Source organism: Oncorhynchus tshawytscha, linkage group LG14 (assembly GCF_018296145.1).
Source record: "Oncorhynchus tshawytscha isolate Ot180627B linkage group LG14, Otsh_v2.0, whole genome shotgun sequence".
NCBI lineage: Eukaryota > Metazoa > Chordata > Actinopteri > Salmoniformes > Salmonidae > Oncorhynchus > Oncorhynchus tshawytscha.
Genome location: NC_056442.1, coordinates 14,447,829 through 14,457,588, shown reverse-complemented (window position 1 = coordinate 14,457,588; position 9,760 = coordinate 14,447,829). Strand labels below are relative to the sequence as shown.

At 40.9% G+C, this 9,760-nt stretch overlaps 1 protein-coding gene across 15 annotated transcripts in view; it reads right to left on the bottom strand.

The window, feature by feature from the left end:
• LOC112253911 (muscleblind-like protein 2a) overlaps nt 1-8,747 on the bottom strand; it is a 79,493-nt gene extending 70,746 nt beyond the window's left edge. For 4 of the 15 annotated variants that reach the window (XM_024426002.2, XM_024425999.2, XM_024426005.2 and 1 more), the window contains exon 1: nt 8,489-8,747. The gene's annotated coding sequence lies outside the window, so the exon portion shown is untranslated. Of the gene's footprint in view, nt 1-4,802; nt 5,069-8,488 lie in introns of those variants that run through there. The other 11 variants (XM_024426012.2, XM_024426004.2, XM_024426001.2 and 8 more) reach the window with 5 other exon arrangements.
• Nucleotides 8,748-9,760: the final 1,013 nt, after the last annotated feature.

The following is a 9,760-nucleotide window of genomic DNA, read 5'->3' as shown; positions in this document are numbered from 1 at the left end:
ATATAGCACAGCTTAGCCCTAGCATATTACTGAGCCCAGTGTTTGTACTGTAGCCTGGCTACATGTGCATGGGCTACATAAGGGGCAGCAGGTAGCCTAGTGGTTAGAGCGTTGGACTAGTAACTGAAAGGTTGCAAGATCAAATCCCCAAGCTGACAAGGTAAAAATCTGTCGTTCTGCCCCTAGGCTGTCATTGAGACTAAGAATTTGTTCTTAACTTACTTGCCTAGTTAAATTACTTTTTCAGCTTGAATTTAACATTTTGATTTGTTTCCACTGGCCTGCACACAATACCCCATAATGTCAAAGTGGAATTATGTTTTTCAAAATGTTTAAATTAATTCAAATAAAAAGTTAAAATGTCTTGTATCAATAAGTATACAACCCCTGTGTTATGGAAAGCCTAAATAAGTTCAGGAGGGAAAATGCTGAACATCGCATGGACTCACTGTGTGCAATAGTGTTTAACATGCTTTTTTGAATGACTACCTCATTTCTGTACCCCGAACATACAATTATCTGTAAGGTCACTCAGTTGAGCAAGTGCATTTCAAACACAGATTCAACCACAAAGTCCAAGGAGGTTTTTGAATGCCTTGCAAATGTAAACTTAATTTAACTAGGCAAGTCAGTTAAGAACAAAATCTTATTTACAATGGACGGCCTACTCCAGCCAAACCCGGGCGATGCTGGGCCAATTGTGCGCCGCCCAATGAGACTCCCAATCATGGCCAGATGTGATACAGCCTGCAAAGAAGGGCACCTATTGGTAGATGGGTTAAAACTTGTTTTTTAAAGCAGACATTGAATAGCCCTTTGACCGTGGTGAAGTTACTAATTATCTGAGCAGCTAACCGATCGCTGCAGCTGTACATAGTCCATCGGTAAATAGCCCACCCAATTTACCTACCTCATTCCCATACTGTTTTTATTTATTTACTTTTCTGCTCTTTGCACACCAGTCTCTCTACCTGCACATGACCATCTGATAATTTATCACTCCAGTGTTAATCTGCTAAATTGTAATTATTCGCCTACCTCATGCCTTTTGCACACAATGTATATAGACTCTTTTTTTTTCTACTATGTTATTGACTTGTTTATTGTTTACTCCATGTGTAACTCTGTGTTGTTGACTGTTCACACTGCTATGCTTCATCTTGGCCAGGTCGCAGTTGTAAATGAGAACTTGTTCTCAACTAGCCTACCTGGTTAAATAAAGGTGAAATAAAACAATTGTAAAATTAAAAATGATCATTTGGATGATGTATCAATACACCTAGTCACTACAAAGATAGAGGCGTCCTTCCTTAACTCAGTTGCCAGAGAGGAAGAAAACCGCTCAGGGATTTCACATTGAGATCAATGGTGACTTTAAAACAGGTAAGAGTTTAATGGCTGTGATAGGAGAAAAATGAGGAAGGAGCAACAACATTTTAGCTACTCCACAATACTAACCTAATTGACAGGGTGACAAGAAGGAAGCCTATACAGAATAACAAGACACTAAAGTAATGCCTGTAATTAGATATTTATGCATTTCATTTTCAATAAATTTGCAAACATTTCTAAAAACTTGTTTTTAACTGTCATTATGGGGTAAAAGACAAAAGCAAATATGTTATAAATTTTGAATTCAGACTGTAACACAACAAAATGTGGAATAAGTCAAGGGGTATGAATACTTTGAGGCTAGCCTAGCGGACACACCTCCAGGAAAGAGTGCTGATGAGGACGAGTGGAGGGACAGATGGTGCGCAGATAGGTAGGGCCATGCGACACCCTTGTTGTGACCTGCACAGATCAGTCCTGTTCGCCCCTGCCTAGCTCTCTCTTGGTGCTTTCAGGACAGCGTGATGTGCGCAGTGCTCAACAGTCAAACTTTTTTGACTTTCATCTACAAAATAGAAAATGGCATATGCAAAAACTAATAATAATGATCCCACTAGGTACACTGAAATGTGCAACCTTTAAAACTGTACTCTATCGCTCTGTCCCTTGAAAAAAAGAGGCAGGCAAAACCATGCCATCCAGTAAAAGTTCAACATTTTAACAAAGAGCAGCTAGCCTAACCAGCCAGGAAAGGAGATTTAAAAGCAGACCAGAGATTTGTGGGGACTGGGGAAAGCTCCATGTTACGACTAGACCTTCATGGATTCCAGTTACGAAAGCCAGCTGGCCAGGCATTATCGTGGCCATCTCCTAATTTGAATAAGAGCAGGCCAGTGCAGAGTTCTCTCAAGTAAGTCACTAGCTGACGTCTGAACACCACCCACGTATCCTATTAGTGTTAGTCTCTCCTGGATGTTGTCACCCTGAGAGAAAGGCCTAGCAGAAACTTTGCATCGTTTCCATTTTACAGACAATCTTCTTAAAGCACCAGCTAGCTGTCAAACAGCAGGTCTATAACAACCAAGCAAATGAATACCTGCTCTTTTGAATTTATTACAATGCAGGAGATGGCAATCCACCATATATTTGCATATGGCCAAGAGAAACACGAGTAGGCTACATTTTCCATGGCAGCAAATAGTGCGAGTGTTCTTCAGTGTAATGAAAGCAAAAATGTCCATCTCCAGTTCGTTGTGGAAAAACAAGAGTAATAGTGTTGTTTTTTATGATCAGGCTAGTTTAAAATGATTCCTGTCGTGTTTACCATCATAATAATAATGGTTCTAAAAAAGCATATTTGATGAAGGCATTTTGTTCTGAATTTCCATATGGTCAACTGCCGTATCGTGCAATCCGTTTGCTGAGAATTCTGCATAAAAATATAGGTCTAGGCTACTTATTTGAGCTGCAGATTTCTCTTAAAAAGATCTTGTTAAATTTACAAATTTAAGTACATTCACATCACATGGGAACGTATTTAAATAAGCTAAACTTGTAGATCACAATTTCCTGGAAGTCTACACAAATGTCTTAGCAATGCATATTTTCGAAGCTCAACTCATAGGCCTGCTATTCAAATATTAGGCTAGGATAAATGGATGGAAATTAAAAGTATGTCATCCTGCAAATTGATATTGGCATTAGCTACAGCTCCTGGAGCTTCAAATTATCAAATGTCATTAGCGTAAGGAGAAATGAGAGACACCTAGCTAAGCAGAGGTTAGCAGACTAAGCTAAGCAGAGCTACTGGAAAGGGGCAAAGCAGAGAACATTTAACAAAGTCAGCAGAAATGTGTGCCTCATATCCTAATAGCCTTAACTAAAACTTGGTGACCGCAATGGTCATCTCATGCCACTGACAAGGGGAACTGGCCTATGGGATATTTAACCAATCCCCTGATTAGCCTATCTACAGGTCAATATATATCTGATAGCCAATGAGAGGACTGGATTTTAAGTGTATGTAGCCTGTAACAGACAGAAGACCCATTTACTGTGACTGTCAATTACTTTCCAGAATCGAGTACTTAAAGATATGATTGCAACTGTGCATTCACACAAAAGTTACTCAGGAAGAAATGCTGTGACACTATTATATCATCCAACTTCAGATGATCCTCTAATAGCCTGTCTGTCTTTTTAAATTGAGCATTTAGCTAAATTAAATCACTTCCCGGTAGTTCTGGAAGAGAAAACCATTAAAAACACTTAAAAACAACTCAACTGTCAAGCTATGACTCATGACCAACTAGCAGGCTAATTTTCCAATGTGGCCTGTTCATTTTAAAGTAGAATGATCCTTTCACTGAAAAGCCATGCTAATGTGAGGGCCAAATGATTCAGCTTTCTTTTCCATCCATCACAGCACACACACAAAATCGGTGCTTGGACATAAAGAGCTTATTTTGAAGGTAACGTAGATTGTTGTTATTGTTTAAAAGGTCTGGAGGAAAAAGAAATTGCTAAAAGCTCCCAATGCTTTAAAAAGGCATGGCTAATTACCTTTCTGTGTCAGCAGTGACAACCCGCTTGTGAATCAATTTAGGGAGGGAGTTGCTCAGGCTTGCAGCCCTGGCCTTCCTAATGAAGAGCCATTGCATGTCTGTGACGTTACTGTTTTTTGTTGTTTATTTTTTGTAAACAGGAAGGGCTTAACGGTCTTCCATTTCAGAAAACACCCACTTCGTCCTCCACTTCCCCCCACGACTGCCAACTGTTAGTTAGACAGACACCTTTCTAGTGTTTTCCAGCTCGTTTCCAGGCCGCACCGGTCAACATTTATAGCTCCCTCCCATAATAGCACAGTACAGAGCAGTGGATAAAGAGCTTACTGTGGACCTCCTCTGTGATAAAAGACGTGGGACCTCCTTAAAATATTAAGAAGCCCAAGCAAGGCTAATTAGGGAGCCAGCCCTCAGCACTGTTTCATGTCCACCTCCAGTACAAGCGAAAAAATATTTTATCTACGCCTATGAACTGCATTGAAAGTGAAACTCTTTTCTGGCATAAAAGGAAAGTTTGAAACAGCCTATTGGAGCGGGCTACAAATAAATCAGACAAATCTTTCTCTCTCTGGCTAGTCCATGTGCTCTGAACTTCATGGAGAGAAGTCTGCATAATTTTTTTACATCATGAAGGGAAGGGAGAGGCACTGTGTCTGTGGTAGTTAGTTTCCCTAGTCATCAACAAGTCCCAACACAAGCACGAGAAATTCAAGAGGCTGTAACCAGCAAAGCGTTCGTTAGACTGTACCAGCGAGCTCCCCTCACCCATTTGTGCTCCCCCTCTCTGTAGCTCCCTCTCCAACATACTCTCTCTCTCTCTTTCCTCCCTTACCCACCCAGGATGGTATGCACCATACTGCAGCAAACTACTTTTAAAAAAATAGATCAGAGAGACATTCTTCCCACCTCGTTTTTTGCTGAGTCCTGTATAGCTCTGTCGTGGCTCTCTCTTTAAGCCACAGCAAAGAGACACCAGGTGCAGCTGCTGTGCCTCGGAGTAGTTTCCCTGCTTCAGCGTCTGGAGCTAATGACCATGTGAACTGTTGTCATTCCCTGGGAGGAGCTGCAGAGCTCTGCAGCAGCCAGAGTCCCATGCCTAGACAGAGATATTTTTTTTTTCTTTCTCTCAGCCACAGAGGGGAGGGGAGCGAAGCAGGCAGGAAGCAGAGCAGTGTCTGCTCAACTATCTGGCTAAAATGCATAACAGCCATCCCCCACAGCCAGCCCCTTCCTGCCCACCCACCTCCAGCCAGGTCTGCCCACTCCTTGCTCGGTCCAATAGGAAAAGGAATATCAGGTCACAGCTCTTTCCTGGTTGGCTCGCAGGGTACTGACTGGCAGGCAGAACTCAGAACTACCCAATGACACAGACACTGCTGGATCTTAAAGGTATTTCCCCAATTTCATGCCCAGCTTACACACCATCCACATCCCTTTTGGCCATTCCACAAAGGACACAACACGTAGACTACTAGGCAACCAACATGAAAACATCACATCATCCTCTGTATCACCATAGGCAAAACATAAACACAGTTTAAATAATAAATATGAAATTATCTGATGTAGAGCATAAGCTCTCCCCACCTGCACTGTAACATGACATAAGCTTAGCAGCAGCCCCTCAGGAAAGAGAACATTGTCCCTCCTCTTCTCCCCACCCCAGTGACAACACAAACAGCAGCCTATTTAGTATCACGTGAGATGTTGTGGATGGAACGGCGGCAGCACAGAACTGATGAGTCAGAGCCCCTGCTTCATGATTTTTCAAATCCAATACAACACCTGTATTCGCTCCAATTCTCTATCCAACTGTCCCTCTTTTTATCTCGCTCACCCTCTCTCTGTCTGTGTTGAGCTCCCACTCCTATACATGGACAGCAGATTATGTGGTAGCCTGAGTGCTTCATCAACATCAATGAGGCTAGATATGCTCTTTCCAGTTCACTGCCAAATAAACCTGATAACCCTCAAGGCTAGCTCGGACAATAACACCTAGTGCTCTAAATCTGTGGTATGGTGTGAATCTATCTTCCTAAACCAAGTGAAATGTGTATCCTACCTCAGCAGTTGACAGACTAAAACATTTATGTTATAGCGCCATCCACCAATGTCACCTTTGCATGCGACCCACCCATAGATCGTAATAGGGGACCCAACTTAAAGAGTCGTATTCATTAGTGCACATTGTAGCAAAACATTTTACAAACGAAAACATAAACAAGCATTTCTTATTGGACAAATGCAGGTAGGTCCCTCCTTGTTTCAGCTTGTTTGCTTCTGTTTGGTTTTAGTGAATAACCCCCCAGGTGATATAGAATCAGTTGGTGCTCTACTCTCATTCCTATGCTTGGGGGGGAGGGGAGCTGGAAATGCCTTGAACAGACAGCAAACTCACTTTACAGCTATGCTTGACAACACTAGAAAGTGCTTCAGACAGAGGTGGAGGGGAGATGACTGCTGGAAAACAACTGGAAAATATGGCCTAGGAGGCTATTGGGGAGCAAGTGGTCCTAAACAAAGTCCAATATTCTATCTTAATCACTATGTGACGATGGTATACTAGCCATAACAAAAGTAATGTTGCAGAAACAGATTTCCAACAGGAAAACAAAAGCCTTGCGGACAAACAAGTCAGGCTACTTTCTTCCCACCATGGTATCCCCTCCTTAACCCTTGTCCTGGTTCACCCTTGTGCCTCACTGTGATATTAAACAACAGGCTATAAACTGCACAAGTGACTTTCCAATGAGTAGGCTAAAGAAACAAAAACAACCAACGCTGAGATATACAACAAGGTATTTTTTTTATAAAATAGGCTTAACAAATAGAGGAAGGTTTAGAATTTTAATGACAAACATTGATATAAATTTGATTTATATAGCCTATGGCTAAGAGGCATGCGCACCAATTGTCCACATAAAATAAAGGGTGTGGTATCTCTCCATTTCAAAGATTTTAATAAAGAAAATAATAGAAACCAGTGAAAGATCAATGATAGGCTACTGCCTTCCTGTTGTTGGCTGTAATTAAATAGCAAAAGGCAGGAGAGGAGTTGTGTTTCACTTTGAACCCCTTGGATGGACTTTCTGCTGACCAATGAATACTTGACTGAGTAAAATGTACAGAACACTATATAATAGAGTGAAATGAGAAGACTAACCCTACATCAGAACGCAGCATCGTTCAGATGACTGACAATACAGAGGCTCCATCTTGTTGAATTGTTTATTTGCCCCTGCAATGTTGCAGAGCTTGAAGTCTCCATCAGCAGTGGGTTTCCATGGCTACCGAAGATGGACAAAACAGATCCACGGATAGACCCAATATCCTCTGTGAATCTCATCAACAGTTCTTTGCAATGCATATTCATTTCAGGATCTCTCTTTTTGTAAGACAGACGATAACATGCTACTTGAAGGCTAGGCTATACCATTAACTTCTAAAGTCCTAGCAATTCTCCAGAACACTGAGCAAAATTACATTTGTTAACCTGATTCAATAACTGAAAAAAAAAAAAAAAAAAAAAAAAAAAAAAAATTCAGGCCTAGGCTATTGCATTAGTTGAGTCTGAAATCTGTATTCTGCTCTGCAAACAGTAGCCTGTCTGCAGTGCACACATGAACATCAGAGCATGGAATAAAACAATTATGAGTAATGAATTATGAGTCACATCCATTGCCTAACTGTTTATTGAGCCTTACTATATCATCCTCAATCAGCATCAATCATATTTGGTACATTAACACACAAGCATAGCCTATTGACCTTCACTCACACTAGAAGAAAACTGTGAGTGAGTGAGTTTTTGTATTTCTAAGTCATAAAATATGTTATATGTCAAAGTTAAATAACCTACATTATGTTTACTTCACCTACAATGTGATGCATGTACTGTTACTGTGGGTGATAATGTCTGCAACACACTGTCATTTGGATCTAACTTGCTCAACCTATCCATGAACGTTAATGAATAGATTACTCGTCTCCCCCCTTTTAAAATTGGACCAATATGTGGCCATTGAATTTATTTCAGGTAACTAGCTAGTTTGCATCGGCTTTGGTATGGCAACATTGGCTTGCCAAAGCCAACTAGTTAGTTAGCTAGGTAGGTACAACAACTATCAAGTCAATAACAACATTAATAACGTTAATGACACTGACTGCCACCTGAAGCTTGACAGCTCGATAACATGTTCGCCTGCCGTGAAGTTAGGGAACCGTTCTTAGCCAATAACGTTAGCTGGAAGCGACCTCGTGGGGGGAATTTAGTGCTAGCTGACAACATTGGCTAACTGAAGCAATAGTTTCTACAAAATCTGTCAATTCACTTTGAAAGCCTACGAGATGCTAGCTAGTTAACGTTAGCTAGCATTCCTGTTGAAGTAGCTGCGGCAAAAAGAACTAACGTTAGTTCGCGCTGGTATGATAACATAGCTATATATCTATGTTGGCAACCACATTCACATAGCCACGCACAAGGTGACGAAGTAAACAAACTGGCTAGTTAGCAGGTAACTAAACACAATCGTAACAACCCAAGTATAAATTTAGCTAGCTAGCTATTCTATGCTAGCTGGCTACCTGCTTACCTGTCGCATCCAGATGTACTTGTCACCGCGCGCAGGCAAGAGACTTCCAACGGCCCACGCGGAACTACTATCAGGAAAGGTAATATCGAGTTGCAAACATTCTGGTCGGAAAATAAAAATAGAAAATCGGTATGGCAGAAATTACTTTTTCTCACAACTAACTACTTTACAGTAAGGCTATCGTGTTGCATAAGCAACAAGCTATTTTGCAGTTCAGTCACAGCCAGAAGGGGTAACCCAGACACGTCACAGGGATTATAAAACTGAAGCATCCGTTTAGAACGTTTTCTCTTTACCAAATATGGTAGTGAGAGGAAGTGCAGTGGAAGTTAGAGATGATGGAACGAGGTGAAATTGGGCCAACATTCTTCTAATTATCTCATCGATTAAATATCTGATCTCAAAACTTTTTTCTGTTTCCAAAACTATAATCTGTTACGAATACAGTGCACTACGTTTTTATAGACTTTACGCTTTGCCAAAGTTTAAAATTGCATTGTTTAGAACGAGAGGGGTCGAATTGAGTTTGTGCACACACACGCACTTTACAGAGAAGGCGGAAATATGCAAATGTATGCTACAACGCGCGAATGAGATCTCGCTAGCTCGTGCTTGGATTTGCCCACCTCCTTGCTTGTTCTGCCCCCTATGCTTCATTTGCTCCCACTGTAAACGACACAGATGAACTATCTTATGTTACTTATAAATATCTTTGGTTCAGGGATGGCCAAATTATGGTAAAGAAGGATGCACTTGACTACAGGGGGGTAGTGATATAATTATGCATTGCATGTATTAACACTCTATTTAATTTTTTACAATGTCAATTTAATTTGTTGTCCAACTTGCACGTTTAAAAAGATTATGTTTAGATAAATATCCCCGTCATCCTACCAATAGCTGTACTTGGTATGGTCCAAAAGGAACGTCAGCAGCACACGGAAGGGCAAGGGATCCACTTGTTGCCTAGGAAACAACTGTGAATCTACTGGGACAAAATATGTAGCTAGCAAGCTACAGATTTTAATAAACAAAATCAAATCAATCAAATGTATTTGTCACATACACATGGTTAGCAGATGTTAATGCGAGTGTAGCGAAATGCGTGTGCTTCTAGTTCCGACAATGCAGTAATAACCAACGAGTAATCTAACCTAACAATTCCAAAACTACTACTTTATACACACAAGTGTAAAGGGATAGAGAATATGTACATAAAGATATGAATGCGTGATGGTACAGAACGGCATAGGCAAGATGCAGTAGATGGTA